General features: G+C 46.3%; 1 long non-coding RNA gene across 1 annotated transcript in view; it reads right to left on the reverse strand.

Annotated features, from left to right (window-relative positions):
* The window catches only part of LOC130276815 (uncharacterized), an 84,550-nt gene extending 67,193 nt beyond the window's left edge, over nt 1-17,357 (reverse strand). Inside the window, exons 1-2 of the long non-coding RNA XR_008845254.1 lie at nt 17,272-17,357; nt 14,360-14,502 (exon numbers count right to left, since the gene is read on the reverse strand). This is a non-coding gene — a long non-coding RNA (uncharacterized LOC130276815). The remainder of the gene's footprint in view (nt 1-14,359; nt 14,503-17,271) is intronic.
* Nucleotides 17,358-17,922: the final 565 nt, after the last annotated feature.

A 17,922-nucleotide genomic window follows, 5' to 3' on the forward strand; every position in this document is an offset into this window, starting at 1 on the left:
ATAGACTCTAGAATATGACATTTACTCATAGAATTATGAAGGGACAGGAAGACGTTTGGATATCAGTTTAGTATTAGACTTGATTATAATTCTTGTCCCAGATATAAGAGTTTTCTCATTTAATGAGACGTCTATGATCAGCTCTTCAACATTCATTTCAAAGTTATTTTGTTTCCAAGCTCATTTAATTTCCTGAGAGGTTTTATCATTACAGATCATGGGAGTTGAGGTCCACAATTAAAATAATGTAAAAATTCTTGAAAATTGAACTCCTTTTGGTAGTTGACCATTAACCCCTTCCTGCAAATGGACATAAATGTACATCCATTTTACCAGTGACTTGCCACAAATGGACGTACATTTACACCCATTCACGATCACAGCACAGCGCGTGTGCAGGCTCTGATCAGCCGGGCACCTGTAGCAACTGTCAGGAGTGGAGCTGCCCTGCAATGTGACTGCAGCACCCTGTTACGCTGAGCGCTCCGGGTCCCTGCTCCTCCCCGAAGCGCTCGCGGCGTTTCTCTCCCTGCAGCGCCCCGGTCAGACCCGCTGACCGGGAGCGCTGCACTGACATTGCTGGCGGGGATGCGATTCGCATAGCGGGACGCGCCCGCCCGCGAATCGCATCCCAAGTCACTTACCTGTCCCGGTCCCCGGCTGTCATGCTCTGGTGCGCGCGGCTCCGCTCTCTAGGGCGCGCGCGCGCCAGCTCTCTGAGATTTAAAGGGCCAGTGCACCAATGATGGTGCCTGGCCCAATCTTCCTGATTAGTTTCCACCTGTGCACTCCCTACTTATACCTCACTTCCCCTGCACTCCCTTGCCGGATCTTGTTGCCCTTGTGCCAGAGAAAGCCTTTCCTTGTGTGTTCCTAGCCTGTGTTCCAGACCTCCTGCCGTTGCCCCTGACTACGATCCTTGCTGCCTGCCCTGACCTTCTGCTACGTCTGACCTTGCTCTTGCCTTATCCCTTGCACCATGCCTATCTCAGCAGTCAGAGAGGTTGAGCCGTTGCCGGTGGATACGACCTGGTTGCTACCGCCGCTGCAAGACCATCCCGCTTTGCGGCGGGCTCTGGTGAAAACCAGTAGCTACTTAGAACCGGTCCACCGACACGGTCCACGCCAAACCCTCTCTGACACAGAGGATTCACCTCCTGCCTGTCGAACCGTGACACACCCAGTGTGGTCAATGGTCGGGCCCTGCCAATATGCCACCGCTGTATTGCTCACTGCTCTAAAGTGGCCGTGGTGCCAGCACAGCCTGAGCTGCTTAATAGTGCAGCGGGCACTTTAACACAGAGCTAACTGGCCCAGGTCTGACAAGGGATGTTGCACAAGTGACGTTCATCCACAGACCTGCGCAGAAGGACATCAGTGATGTCACTTGTGAAGCCACCACCAGAGAGAAGAAGCATTGCTCAGGCCAGGTGAGTCTGTGTGTCTTTGTCTCTGTGTGTGTCTGCCTGTCTGTGTCTCTGTGTGTGTTTGTCTGTGTGTGTCGGGGGAGGGGAGAACTATGCTACCTAATGTGGGGAAACTGCTACCTAATGTGGGGAAGCTATGCTACCTAATGTGGGGAAGCAATGCAACCTAATGTGGGGAAATTACTACCTGATGTGGGGAAACTGCTACCTAATGTGGGGAATCTTTGCTACCAAATATGGGGAATCTATGCTACCTAATGTGGGGAATATATACTACCTAATGCAAGGAATATATGCTACCTAATGCGGGGAATCTATGCTAGTGTAGTTCACGAAGATCCAGCTCGCTCCACCAATAAGCCCCCGACACGGATCCACACCCAGCCCGGTGCACACAGATTCAAACAAGAAGAGGAAATGATCCAGCGTGGATCAGTAGAAATCCAGACTTTATTAGAACTCACAGTAAAAGCAGTACAAGCAACCAGCAGTACAGACGCGTTTCAGGCGCATGCGCCCTTCGTCAGTGATGTCATCCATCTGCACAGGTGTCAGTTAAATACCGGACAGGTAGTGGGTGGAGAATTAGCCACCAATTACACTACACTGAAACCGCTGACTACGGTGCAGAGGAAAATACTAATACAAAACATGGGAGGGATGTCAGTAAAAGTACAAAATTCTAAAAAAAAAATCCACTAATATGCAAATTTGCATAAATGGCTTATAATAAATATAACACAGAAATATAACATGGTGAATAAATGTAAAAAAGAAAAACATATAAAATATACACCAGTTATAATCGACTGTAAAAATTATACAAACGTGTGTGTGTGTGAATATGGCGTTAGTAATGGAACAGCAATTCTCTCTTTAAATTCAAACCTTTTGGTGCACTAGTGCCCAAAGTGAATTGCCAAAATGCTTCACGTTCCAATAATTTTCGCCGTACACACCCACCACGAGGTCCTATGTGAACACGTTCTATAGCATAGATTTGAAAATGATTAATGTTACCACCATGAACGGTTTTGAAATGTAAGGACGCTGCCGATCGGTTTCTTACGGCATTACTGGTTATGTCATTGAGATGTTCCAGCGCTCTAACCCTAAGTTTCCTGGAGGTTGAGCCTACATATTTAAGTTGGCACTGCGAACACTCAATGACATAAATAACATTATGGTGGTTACAGTTAATGTAATCTTTTATATGGTAATTTTTAGTTTGCTCTGCATTAGAAAATTGTGAGCATAATTTGACATGGTTACATGTTCTGCAAATCCTGCCGCCACATTTAAAAAATCCTCTATTACTCAACCAGTTATTTCTGTTAACTGCATTGGACAATACCAAACTAGGAGATAAAATATCTCCAAGGGTTTTTGCCTTTTTTGGAACTATGTGACAACCTTTAGATAATATTTTTGCTACAATTTCATCCTGCCTCAGGAAATGGAGATGCCTATTGATAATATGCTTGACCTGTGTAAATTGGGGAGAATAAGTAAGTGCAATGACCGGTTTACTCTGAAAATTTGAGCGACTATGTTGTGTACAATTAATGGGTGGAGAAATTAAAATAGAGCGGTCCTTTTTGGCAACAATGGTTTTGGCTCTGGATAAAGTACGTGTGGTATAACCTCTGTCCGCGAGCCTGCGCGAAGCCTCACTGATTTGAGATTCGCAAGCAGAACCACTACAATTTCTCTTTATCCGTGTAAATTCTCCTACGGGAATAGCCCTGATGGTATGTGGCGGGTGATTACTGTCAGCTCTAAGAATAGTGTTCCCTGCAGTGGGTTTATGGAACGTGGAAACAGAAATAATTTGGTCTGGCACTGAACTAAATTCAAGGTCAAGAAATGAAATATTGAGTGGGTGTGAATGGTGAGTAAATTTGAGATTGAAGGAATTGTCATTAATGTATTCCAGGTACAGTGGTATGGCAGACATATCACCCCTCCAAATAAGGAGGAGATCATCTATGTATCTGCCATATCACTGCACGTGGGACACAAATGGATTAGATGCTGAGAAAAGGTACTTGGATTCCCAATATGACATAGTCAGATTGGCTAAGGAAGGTGAGTGTCTAGCGCCCATTGAAACACCACTGGATTGAATAAAAACCAATCAAACCAATCATGTCAATGAATATTGTGGTTTGCATTTCCCTGAGCAGGTGGCTTTATGCACATTACAAGATCTGGCTGGGGAGCAAATGGACGCAGACACCAATAGCAACCCTGCTCACAGAAATGCAAACCCATATTTCTATCCCATTCAATCCAGAACTAATGGTATGGATCTATTCCAAAATGCAGTTGAGACAGATCTAATTGCGTTGGGTAACAGTCGATCAGGACTGTTCAATAAACATCGTAACCTTTCGCGCAGTAAAAGTGCCGCCCTCAATGAGCTTAGCGCTGCAGAAGACATAGTCATCAAAATGTCTGATAAGGGCGGCACAGTCACTGTGATGGATAAGGTTGTTTACATGTAACAAATAAATTATCTGCTCTCAGACACAAATGTGTATAAAAGATTGAATACTAATCCTACCGCCAAGTTTTAAAAATGAGTTGGATAGATTACTTAGCGAGGGTGTTAGCTTGGGTGTCATCTCAACCAGGGATAAGGAATACATGCTGGTGGATGAACCCATTATCCCCATCATTTATTATAAGCCATTTATGCAAATTTGCATATTAGTGTATTGTTTTTAGCATTTTGTACTTTTACTGACATCCCTCCCATGTTTTGTATTAGTATTTTCCTCTGCACCGTAGTCAGCAGTTTCAGTGTAGTGTAATTGGTGGCTAATTCTCCACCCACTACCTGTTCGGTATTTAACTGACATCTGTGCAGATGGATGACATCACTGACGAAGGGCGCATGCACCTGAAACGCGTCTGTACTGCTGGTTGCTTGTACTGCTTTTACTATGAGTTCTAATAAAGTCTGGATTTCTACTGACCCAAGGGGAATCTATGCTACCTTAATGTGGGGGAACTGCTGCCTACCTAATGCTTTTTTTCCCTTTGGCGTGGCAGCATTTCACTCTTGGACCAAGGCAGCACAATGTCTTGGGCCAGCCCTGGCAGCACCGATCAAGATGACAGAGGGAGGGAGCTTTCTCTGTTCCCTATGTAAACTCTGCGATCGTGTGGTCCCCCATGGTAGCCCTGGCAACCAGAGACCTCTAAACAGTCTCTGATTACCACACTACGGAAGCCAGTCAGGCTCTGCTCAAAGCTGAGTCTGATCTCATGTGTGTGTCAGAATGACACTGACAGGTATAATGGTTTGCAGCACAGATTTGTACTGCAATGTATTATAAGTGTCAAATTCCCTAGTGGGACAGTAAAAGAAAAAAAAGTCAAATAAAGAAAAAAAAACAATTAATAAACAAAGGTGAAATGAATTATGAATTATGTTTGTTACCCCCCCCCCCCACACACACACACACACAAACACCAATTTTTATATATATATTACACTCTGCGCTCCAGCCGCAAGCTCTGGCCGTGACCGTAGTTTCCCTGCGTCCCCGTCTACCGGCGGGGCTGGGATTCGCATCGCGGGACACACTCGCATGCAAATCCCAGCCCGTCACTCACCATGCTCCGCTGCCGCCTCCTCCTCCTCTGTGTCTCAGCTCCGGCGCACGCATCCCCATCTCCCAGGGCGTGCGTGCGTCCGAGCTTTGAAATTTTAAGGGCCAGTGCGCCCATAATTAGTTGCTGCACCTGACACTACATTATAAAGTCCCTGCACCTCCCACACTTCCCTGCCAGATCTTCAGTGCCCCTAGCCTGAGATTAAGCATTCCATATTGCCTGTTTGCCTTACCCATGTATCCAGACCTTCCCGCTACGTTATTTAACTTCGCACCTTTGCCGCCTGCCTTGACCTTCTGCTATGTTTGACTATGCTACTGCCTTATCCTTCGGTACCTCGCATTGCCCAGCTACCTGTGTGGTCGAGCCATGTCGGGGTAGTGATCTGGGTGTCGCCTGCTGCAGCAAGCCCATCCTGTCTTGCAGCAGGCTCTGGTGAAGACCAGCGGCACCTTAGACTCCGCTCCCCGATACGGTCCGAGTCATCAGCCGTACAGGTTAGAGGATCCACATCCAGCTCCGTAACAATATATATATTATATATATATATATACACACACAGTATATATACACATATTTGGCATCAAGGCATCCATATCAACCCAAGTAAGAAAGCACTCACCTTATCTAACTTGTATGTCGAACGGCGTAAAAAATTTAACAGTAAAAACTCAACAAATTTACTGCTTTATGTCAATGCTGCCACTGTTAAACTTAAATAAAAAGTGATAAAAATTTCACATGTACACCCAAATGGTACCACTAAAAACAGCAACTGATCCTGAAAATAATTTTCCCTTACACAACATTGTCGGTAAAAAAAAAAAAGAAACTACAGCTCTCAGAAAATGGCAATGCACAAACATGATTATTTTAATCAACAAATATACCGTATTTATCGGGGTATACCACGCACCGGCCTATAACACGCACCCTCATTTTACCACGGATATTTGGGTAAAAAAAGTTTTTTACCCAAATATCCATGAAAAAATGAGGGTGCGTGTGTGCGCGTGTATACCCCGATATACCCCCAGGAAAGGCAGGGGGAGAGAGGCCGTCGCTGCCCGCTTCTCTCCCCCTGCCTTTCCTGGGGTCTAGAGCCCTGCTGTCGGCCCTTTTCACCCCCTGGTTATCGGCGCCGCTGCCCGTTCTGTCCCCCTGACTATCGGTGCCGGCGCCGATAGCCAGGGAGAGAGAAGCGGCGCCGACAGCCAGGGGGAGAGAAGGGGCAGCGGCACCCATTGCCGGCGCCGCTGCCCCGTTGCCTCCCCCCATCCCCGGTGGCATAATTACCTGAGTCCGGTCCGCGCTGCTCCGCTGCTCCAGGCCTCCGTCGTGCGTCCCCGGCGTCATTGCTATGCGCTGAACGGCGCGGCGCTCTGACGTCATGCGCCGCGCCGTGCATAGCAATGACGCCGGGGACGCACGACGGAGGCCTGGAGCAGCGGAGCAGCGGAGCAGCGCGGACCGGACTCAGGTAATTATGCCACCGGGGATGGGGGGAGGCAACGGGGCAGCGGCGCCGGCAATGGGTGCCGCTGCCCCTTCTCTCCCCCTGGCTGTCGGCGCCGCTTCTCTCTCCCTGGCTATCGGCGCCGGCACCGATAGTCAGGGGGACAGAACGGGCAGCGGCGCCGATAACCAGGGGGTGAAAAGGGCCGACAGCAGCGCTCTAGACCCCAGGAAAGGCAGGGGGAGAGAAGCGGGCAGCGACGGCCTCTCTCCCTCTGCCTTTCCTGGGGGTGTATCGGCGTATAACACGCACACAGACTTTAGGCTAAAAATTTTAGCCTAAAAAGTGCGTGTTATACGCCGATAAATACGGTAATATAATAAACCATGAAATAAAGTACATAATTGAGGTATCTTACCCTATCTTACCAATCTTCCTTATCTTACCGATCTGCCACATGCTGAACACTCCCCAAAAAATTTTTGTCATGTATCGTATTTATTGGTGTATAACTCACATTCTCATTTTAACAGGGAAATCTGAGTGAAAAATAAATAAATGTTAAACTAATGCCTTGGAAGCTCTGAACTAAATGCCACATCATCCCCCAACTTTGAATCTCCCTGGCTCCTCAGTTTGGTCCCTCCCCCCGCAGTGCCATATTATTCCTCCCCCTTTATCAGCCCCATGTGCTACATTTACCCCCCCCTCTGCTGTGTGCCTCATTATTTTCCCTTTCTGCCTCCATTCCCCTGTGATTCCTCCTGCCTCATTATCCCCTGCTCATTATTCCCCCCTGCTCATCACCCCCCCCTGCTCATTATTCCCCTCTGCTCATCACCCCCCCCTGCTCATTATTCCCCTCTGCTCATCACCCCCCCCCCTGCTCATTATTCCCCTCTGCTCATCATCCCCACCCCTCTGCTTTTTTTTATTTTTTATATTCCCTTACCTGGCCGCTCTCCAGCAGGCTCAGGTCAGGCGGCGGGTCTTGCGGGCTGTGCCTGGGCGGCCAGTAAAGAAAGATGAGTGACATCTCTTGCCGGCTCCTCTGCGTGGCGTCAGAGACATCACTCATCATTCCCTACAGATGCCGCTGGTCAGAGTGGCCGCAGTGCCAGCTGATTGTTAAAGTTCAGCAGCCCGGTCGCAACCACTTTAGAACAGTGACTAGTGGCGGCTGCAGGGAATGATGAGTGACATCCCTGATGCTGCACAGAAGAGTTGTCAGGAGACGTCACTCATCATTCTTTTCTGGCTGCACAGGCACAGCCCGCAAGACCCGTTGCCTAACCTGAGCCTGCTGGTGCGTGGCCAGGTAAGGGAATATAAAAAATGTAAAAAGCAGGGGAGTGTTGCCCCTAGCAGCCGCTGCTGGTCACTGTTTTAAAGTGGCCGTGGCCGGGCTGCTGATCTTTAACAAGCAGCAGATGCTGCGGCCGCTTTAAATCAGTGACCAGCCCATTTATCGGTGTATAACACGCAGGTAGGTTTTTGCCTCAAGTTTAAGTTTAAGTGCCGGTCAAAACGCCGATAAATATGTTAAATGTGATAAACCATAGAAAAATGTATAAAAATCAGGTATCATCATAATCGTACTGAACCACAGAATAAAGAAAACATATGATTTATACTGCATAGAGAATGACCAAAAACAACTAAATAAAAAACAATGGCAGAACTGTTTTTTTATTGGTACCACCTCATAAAAAATTGAATAAATAATGATCAGTGTCACATGTACCCCAAAATGGTAACAATGAAAACATAAATTTGTCTCATAAAAATATTTTAGGACCCAAAGGCCTTTGCGTCATGAAATGATGCCTACAAAATATGCTAAATAAACGGAAGACCCAAAATCCACACAGTGCTCCTTTATATCTGAGGCCTGTTTATGAGTTATGGAGCACTCTAGGGTCACATATGGGACATTTCTAAATACATCAGAATTAGGGGAATAAATATTGAGTTGCAATTCTTTATCAGCACCCGCTGTGTTACAGAAAAGAATGTGGCAAAATGACATATCTGCTAGAAATTTTTTGGGGGGAGGAATTCCAATTCCACATTGCTTTCATTTCTGTGAAACACCAGAAAGGGTTAATAAACTTCTCAAATCTCATTTCGATTATGATGAGGGGTGCAGTTTTTATAATGGGGTGATTAATAGGTGGTTCTTACATACATGCCGCTTAAATCTTCTTCAGAACAGAACTGAAAAATATCTGATTTTGAAATTTTCTCTAAAATTTAGAAAATTACTGCCAAACTTCTAAGCCCCGTATCATTCTAAAAAAGTTTAAGTACATTTAACAAATGATGCCAACATAAAGAAGAAATATTGTAAAAGTGAATTAATAACTAATTCATAAGGCATGAATATCTTTATTACAAGTAGAGAATCTGAAATTCAGAAAAAATGCTGACTTTTTTACAGAAATTTGGGCTTTTTCACACAAAAAATCAAAATGTATTGACCAAAATGTACCACTAACCGAGTACAACATGTCACGAGAAAAAAAACCTCTGAATCACTTTAAAAAGTTTAAGCATCCTAAAGTTATCTCAAGCTAATGTGGATCAGGTCAGATTTGAACAATTTGCTTTGGTCCTTAAGGCCAAAATTGGACTGGTCCTGAAGGGGTTAATAAATAAATTTATAAATTTAGCTATTTCTAAAAAGAAAAACAATATATCATGTATCTCAGAATATATATATATATATATATATATATATATATATATATATATATATATAACATCCGCGCTCCGGCCAGACACGCTGGCCGTGAGCGCTCTGTCATGTCCCCGCTGCCGGCGGGGCTGGGGTTCACATAGCGGGACACGCCCACGTGCAAATCCCAGCCCGTCACTCACCTCCCTGTCCTTGCAGCCCCGGTGTGCGTGCTCCCGCCTCCTAGGGCGCGCGCATGCCGGAGCTCTCACTCTTAAAGGGCCAGTGCTCATTTAGTCAAGTATTTGCATCTGCACCCTGGTCCTTAAATATCAGCTCCTCCCTTGGGTCCCTGCCGGATCTTTGGTTGTCTATTGCCATAGTGAAAGTTCTGTGTTTCTGCTACTGTGTACCTGTTCCTTGCTACCTTCCTACCCTACACCTGTGTTCCTGCCCTGACCTACTGCCATCTTGTCACGTCCTGCCAGTCTCCTTCTGTGCCACACCACCTCCCAGCTACCTGTGTGGACGAGTCGTGCCAGGGATAGCGACCCGGGTGCCGCCTGCCACAGCAAGACCATCCCTCTTTGCGGCGGGCTCTGGTGAAAACCAGCGGCACCTTAGACTCTTCTCCCTGGCATGGCTCACGTCATCATTGTCAGGATTCGGCAGGCTGGTGGTGGATCCTCTTTGTCAGTGAGGGATTGGCGTGGACCGGTTTTAAGTTGCTACTGGTTTTCACCTCCGCAAAGCGGGGTGGTCTTGCTGCGGCGGTAGCAACCAGGTCGTGTCCACCGGTAGCGGCTCAACCTCACTGACTGCTGAGACAGGCGCGGTACAGAAGGACAAGGCAAGAGCAAGGTCGGACGTAGCAGAAGGTCGGGGCAGGCAGCAAGGGTCGTAGTCAGGGGCAACAGCAGAAGATCTGGAACACAGGCTTGGAACAAACACAAACGCTTTCACTGGCACTAGGCAACAAGATCTGGCGATACCAGGAAGGGGAAGTGGGTTTATATAAGGAGTACACAGGTGCAGGTATTGATTGGGCCAGGCGCCAATCAATGGCGCACTGGCCCTTTAAATCTCAGAGAGCCGGGGGCAGGATCAGAGCTGGGCTGCTTGCCAGTAGTATTCCCACAGGGTTTCCTTTCCCTTACTTATCCAACAAATCACAGCACATCACATATTACTCTTAGCTGATGGCTGTGTGCAAAGTTATACAATTATGTTTTACATCTAACCTCAGGGGTCCTGGACACCATGAGTTGGAGCATGCATGCCTCGTGGAGGTGGCTCAGCATGGCCAGTAAGAACTTTGAAATAAAACAGGATTTCATAACTTTTCAAAAGTTATGTGTTTTTTCTCCTATAGGCTACCTGCCCTTGTCTGAAGCTCTGAACTTGATAGGGGAGATTTATGGCCAACTCTCCTTTCCTCTAGACAGGCTTTGATAAATCTCCCCGGATATGTTTATACCAACCTACAAGTGCCAGTGGGAATCCATGCAAAAGGCAGTTCAGAAACATTGGAGTATTTTCAAAACTGGTCAACCCTGTCCACTCTGATTCCAGAGAGAGTGCCCTTTACTGCAAGAAGGGAGTGGAACCTAAAAGACCATATGGTTAGGAGCCACTATGTGGCAAAGATGCCACACTTATTCAGAATATCCATCCTGCAGGTAGGATGCTTCCCATATGGAGGTTGTATAGTGTGTAACAATATAATTTTGACAAAAACTTTTAAATCAGCGGATGGGTCCAAAGAGTATTTCATCTGCCATTCTGTCTCATGCAGTACTAAAAATGTGATCTAATATGCAACATACCACGTAGAATGTACAAGACATTTTGGCGGCAAGGAAGGCACAGGATTTTTCAGTCTTGAAAACGATACCACGGCACTTCAGAACCACAGATGACAGTGATCCATCGAGCCTACAAGTAAGGGTGTTCTTAACAAACAGAAAGTAAAAGTCTGGCACTACTAATATCAGTAGTAGAGACAGTCCTTCCATACATGTTCTAAAGGGGAGAAAAAGGAGAGCGCTTTTTGGTGAGATAAAAGAGAGATCATCAGTATAAAAGTGAAATAAGACAGCAGCTCACCAGATGTGGTTGTGTAGCGTCATACATAACAATGGTAAGCACATCAAGAGGTAATGTATCCGCAGATCTCCAGGTAGGCAAGGTATTCAATAGGTCTGGCTTCAAGGAGAATGCCGGCTCCACATGGCACAGGATACAAAAGGAATGGAAATCAGATAAAATCGAGATAATTTATTTCCCAAGATGCAACGCATTTTGCTGCAGGAAAGCAGCTTCATCAGGCATGTCTGATGAAGCTACTTTCCTGCAGCGAAACGTGTGGCATCTTGGGAAATAAATCATGTTGATTTTATCTGATTTCCATTCTTTTTGTCTCCTGCACCACGTGGAGTCGGCGTTCTCCTTGAAGCCAGACCGATTGAATACCTTCCATACATGTGGCATATAGCAGGTGGGCCTGTATATATTAGAAAATGGAGCTAAGGAGGTGCTCTTATTTGGAAACAAAGTGTCTCAGCAATAGGATATACTGTAGAAAGTAGATGGATAACGCACTCACCCAGGGCTCTGTAGAAAATGTCAAGCTTTATTCGGCATGCAGAGAATCCAAAAATACAGGTACACAGGGAGCTGGTGATGGTGCAGGCAAGGCTGGGGGCAGCAACTTTTCACGCACTACGGTGCTTCGTCTGGCCGATGCACAAGTAAGGGTGATTGAAAAAGTCAGTATGGGTGTGCGGGAAGGGGGGGGATGGGGTCGTTGATGTAAAAGAAAAAAGTCCAATAGACTTGCATTGAGGAGGCATGGCCGTGACATTTCGAGTGGGGTGTGACCATGATGTCACGAGCCTCCGCCCCACATCGACATTCATCAACAACAGAGCAAAGTTCACACAGTGAACCGGATGTCTGGGGTGCTGCAGCCGAGATTGCGGGGGTCCCCACCAACAGGACCCCAGAGATCAGATTTTCAGCCCCAGCAGCAGGTGTTGGGGCCAAAAACGCCACACTACCACTCAGCCTATTGCCGGCCTAGGTGGGACTTCACTGCTGAGTGCAGTATGACTCACCGACCACTGGAAACCAGGAAGAGGGTTGCGGCAGAGGCCAGAGCGGGTTACTGGAGGCACCGGGGGAGTGACGAAAGTTATATATCTCTTTATTTTTTTACTGCCGGCAGTATGAATGACAATTTTCCCATTCCAGAGTACTCCTTTAACACTAAGTCTATAGATTCAGATACAACACATTACAGAAAACCTATCCAATGGGTCACAATAAGTCACCAACGACTTGATGGCATTTTACAACATGGCAATATTAATTAAAATGTACATCTCATGCTTTTAACCCCTTGGGGACTCGGGTTTTTCCGTTTTTGCACTTTAGTTTTTATTCCTCACCTTTTAAAAATCATAACCCTTTCAATTTTGCACCTACAGACCCAAATGCTAGCTTATTTTTTGTGCCAGCAATTCTACTTTGTCATGACATCAGTGATTATACCCAAAACCGCGAAACCAAAAAGAAAATCATTGTGCAACGAAATTGAATAAAAAGCGCAATTTTGTACCTTTTGGGGGCTTCCAATTCTACAAAGTAAATTTTTCGATAAGATGACACCTTATCTTTATTCTGTAGGTCCATAAAATTAAAATTATATCCTAATTATGTAGGTTTGATTTTTTATTACTTCTGAAAAAAATCATAACTACATGCAGAAAAATTTATACATTTAAAATTGTCATCTTCTGACCCCTATAACTTTTTTATTTCTCTGTGTATGGGGCAGTATGAGGGCTAATTTTTTGCGCTGTGATCTGAAGTTTCTATCGGTGAAAAATAAGCTATTTTGGAATTTTTTTGCGCATATGCCATTGACTGTGCGGTTTGATTAACAATATATTTTTATAGTTGGGACATTTATGCATGCGGAAATACCACATATGTTTATATTTATTTTTATTTACATTTTTCTTTTAATGGGAAAAGGGGGGTGATTTGAAAATTTTTTAGGGAAGCTGTTAAATCACATTTATTAACTCTTTTTTTGATACACTTTTTTTTTTTTTTTGCAATGTTATAGCCCCCATAGGAGGCTATAACATGCAATACATTGATTGCCAGCACTGTTCAATGCAAAGCCATATCATTGCATTGATCAGTGTTTTCGGCGGTCGATTGCTCAAGCCAGGATCTTAGGCTTGGAGCAATCAATCGCCGATCGGAAGCACCAGAGGCAGGTAAAGGACCCTCCGCTTACGTCCTAGCAGATCGGGATGCCACGGTTTCACTGCCGTGGTCCCGATCAGCCTGACTGCGCTGCCTGGAATGCTTTTTTTTTTTTTACAGTTTAGACATGGCGATCAACTTTGGATGCCGCGTCTAAAGAGTTAATAGCGCATGTCATTATCCCCGGGTCCTGGCTACCGTTAGACGCTGGGACCGACCCGATATGACGCGGGGTCACCGCGTGACACCACATTATATTACAGGAGCGGGACCAGGACGTATCGGTACATCCTGAGTCCCCAAGAGGTGAAGACAAAGTACTGTGGAGGTAAAGCGGGAAGCCTAGTTTTCTTCTACACAGGAGCAGGAAGCTTCATCCTTAGTCGTTTTCTTTGTCTCCTACTACATAGAAATATACATTAGGGAAAATGACATCGTATACAGCCAAGGCCAGATTAAGGCTGCCTGTAAGACGGAGCACTACATTATGATGGCCTACCCCCCCCCCCCCCTCCCAACAGTCCCCCTTCCCTTCCACTAAGAGTTGTTGCGGTCCTGTCAAGTAAGGAACAGACTGAGACAAGAAAAAAAGGCCTGGGCATGTTAGACTAGGTCACCTTTTTTTTTTTGGTGGGTGTCACAGGAGTCAGGCCCCTGTTAAAATAAAATGGTCTGCATGATCTAAAATCACTTCAGTTCAAGCCACTCTTTCCAGCTGTTGCAAAGCTACAACACTCATTATGTCTGTAGAGCTTCACGCATTATAGGAGTTGTAGTGTTGTAACAGCTAAAGCCTCAAATTGGGATACATTTTCATCCATTATTACTGCAAAACTTAGAAGTGACGAGAGACCTAATGGGACAGTCAGGAGAATACACAAACATAAAATGACTCACAGGAGACGTCTTCTCTGTTGTCTTTACTTTTCTTCTTCTTCATCTGGTCCAGACGCCATGTCTTCTTCCAGCTCCATCTTCCTCTGTAAAGTTCGACGCCTGGACACCATTGGTTTCTCACTTTGCCAGCCGATCCTCATCCTCTGTATAAAGACAACAATCATTATAACCCTTCAAGAGACTGTCCTTCCTAAATATAACACTGCCAAACTCTGTGTACCCTGTATATTATACTGCCAAACATCATGCCCTCTAAAAATAATACTACCATACAATGTCTTCCATGGTGTGCACAGAGCAGCAGCATCCCATTGAAAATAAGCGATATTCTGCTGGCGGAAGTTCATAGTATGGACAAGCTCTAATTCCCCCAGACCCCTAAGTCCTCCTTCAGACTCCTGCTCCCTGAGGCCCCTAAGGCTAGGTTTCTCCCTTTTTTTACCTGCAAAAACACAGAAAACTGCTACTGCTTTTTCCTGTGTTATGGTAATTTTTTGTCATTTTTTTCTTGTGCTTTTACCTTCTCTGGAAACTTAGCCTCAGTCTTCCCCTGGTCCTTAAGTGGAATAGTGAAAAGTGAAATAGTGGAGAAGGACCAGGAGTGTTGAAGGGGGGCTTCAACTCTCCTGGTCCTTCTCCACTACCGTATATGCTGGTGTATAAGACAACTTGGCATGTAAGACGACCCCCAACTTTTACAGTTAAAATATAGAGTTTGGGATATACTCGCCATATAAGACTACCCCTCCTACCGCGATGTACGGTACCTTGTAGTTCCCCCCACATTAGGTAGGCATCATGTTTCCCCACATAAGGTAGGCAGTATAGTTCCCCCCACATTAAGTTGGCAGTTCCCCCACATTAGGTCGGCAGTTCCCCCACATTAGGTCGGCAGTTCCCCCACATTAGATCGGCAGTTCCCCCACAATAGTAGGCAGCTCCCCCACAATAGGTTGGGAGTTCCCCCACATTAGGTCAGCAGTTACCCCACATTAGTAGGCAGCTCTCCCACATTAGTAGCAGTTCCCCCACAATAGTAGGCAGCTCCACCACATTTGTAGGCAGCTCCCCCCACATTAAGTCAGCAGTTCCCCCACAATAGTAGGCAGCTCCCCCCACATTAGATTGGCAGCTCCCCCTAACAGACATACAGCTTCCAGCCATATACAGTGTATGGCTGCAGGCTGTACTGGTCTGCCCCCACAGTGTTCCGATCACCGCTCCTCCAGGCCCGGGTCACCATCTACTGCTATGGCCAATGGACCATAGCAGTAGGTGCCCGGGCCGGGGAGCGGTGACCGGATCACTTAAGATAGCACGGCCGGTCACTCACCAGGCCCTGGTCGGCACGCGTCCTCCTGCGGTCCTCCTGGTCCTGCGCTCCTCTGCCTCTATGGTTGTAGTCACGTGACATCACTGACGTCCTGTGCGTACAACCATAGAGACAGAGGATCGGACCGCAGGAGGAGCGAAGGAGGATCGCAGGAGGACACGCGCCGCCGGGGAATGGTAAGTGACCGGCGGACATCCTTATGTCCCGAAAAGATTTTTCGGGACACAGGGATGTCCGGCATAGGAATACCTATGATTATCTGCCCGGGCCGGCTCCCATGTGTGGCTGCAGGCGGGGGCCAGCCAGAGAAGGTAAAAACTAATACTGTATACTAAAAACCAGGGGGCTTCCAGCTGTTGTAAAACTACAACTCCTAGCATGCCCGGACAGCCTTTGCCGTGCTGGGAGTTGTAGTTTCACAACAGCTGGATGCACCCTGGTTTTTAGTATACAGTATTAGTTTTTACTTGCTCTGGCTGGCCCCCGCCTGCAGCCACACACGGGAGCCGGCCTGGGCAGATAATCAGAAGTTTTACTATCCCGGACCACAATACCAGGCGTATAAGACGACCCCCGACTTTTCAGAAGAAAATTCGGGGTTAAAAAGTCATCTGATATGCCGGGATATACGGTATTCCACTTTTCTGCACCCCCTACCCCCCTCTCTCAGTCCCCTTCACACTCCTCTGCCCCCTTTACCAAACCCACACTTACCTTACCTCAACCCCCAACCCCCCAAACAACCTCACTTCAGCCCCTACTTGCCCTCCTGGTCCTTCTTCACTACACTTTTCTTCAGCAACCCCACCCCCAGTTCCCCCACATTATGTTGGCAGCATAGTTCCCCCCACATTAGGTTGGCAGTATAGTCCCCCCCCCACATTAAGTTGGCAGTATAGTTCCCCGCATTAGGTTGTAGTTCCCCCACATTAGGTGCACAGTACAGTTCCTCCACATTAGGTGCACAGTACAGCTCCCCCACATTAGGTGCGCAGTATAGTTCCCCCACATTAGGTGCGCAGTACAATTCCCCCACATTAGGTGTGCAGTACAGTTCCCCCACATTAGGTGCGCAGTACAGTTCCCCCACATTAGGTGCAATACAGGTTCCCCCACATTAGGTGCAAAACAGGTTCTCCCACATTAGGTGCAATACAGTTTCCCCCACATTAGGTGCAGTATAGTTCTCCACATTAGATGCAGTGTATGGCTGGAGGCTGTATTATGAATCTCCCTTCATCATCAGAAATGTTTTTATCAATTTCCACTGTTAAGGAGTCCTTAAAAGCTATTACACCTCCAGCATCTTTTTTGTCAGAGTTTGCCAAATAGATGTTAGGATAGTTTCTTTGTGATAAGTTAGGATGGGATTGATGTTTAAAGTAAAAACAGGATTTATGCATTAGAGTTAAGTGCTTCTTTCCACATGAATGCCCTGTGTTTGGGACTGTTCAAACCCTTACAGTTCAAGCTGAGTATTTTGTGAGTCATTGTGGTGTCTATTTCCTGTCTGTGGGCCAAGAAGTTTTCTCTGTCCACAGAGGGGGAACCAGAAAAGGTGTGTGTGATTTACTTATACCTTGTAGGAGCATGAGAGAGGGGGATCTTCCAGGTCCGGATGAGGGAGCATACGGCTGATCCGATTCTGAGTGATTATTTCACGTCTTGGTATACAAAATATAAAATCAGCAGTTATTAAACCGTAAACAATATAACAAGAATTAGTCTCGTGTACAAAAGAATAAATACAAAGGAAATTGAACAGCAATAATAGCTAGGAAAACATAGTATAGTAAAGTAAGTGAAGAATAGGGGCACACGCACGGGACGTCAGTGACGTCCCTGCGTGCGCTACCTACCGGCGGCCTCTGCGTTTTTAAAGTTAACGCAGAGACATAACAGGGACATCCTTGTGTCCTGAAAAGATTTTTCGGGACACAAGGATGTGCCGAATGTGACGGGGGCCCCCTGTAGGCACGGGGCCTGGAGCAGGCGCTCCAGGAGCGCCAATGATGATCCGGCCCTGTATACAGAAGGGATTTCGGCATCAAATCTGATGCAGCTTTTTCAGAAAATTGGCCAAAGCATGAGAGGTATGCCTTAAACACTGCTTGATCCTCCAGGCCCCATTTTCTATAAAACCAGTGGTATACAAACCATATTTCCAACATATACTGCAACAATCAGAGAGTCAAAAAGTAGTAAACATTATTTGCCAAAATAATGTTGA

This window comes from Hyla sarda, chromosome 6 (assembly GCF_029499605.1).
Source record: "Hyla sarda isolate aHylSar1 chromosome 6, aHylSar1.hap1, whole genome shotgun sequence".
Lineage (NCBI taxonomy): Eukaryota > Metazoa > Chordata > Amphibia > Anura > Hylidae > Hyla > Hyla sarda.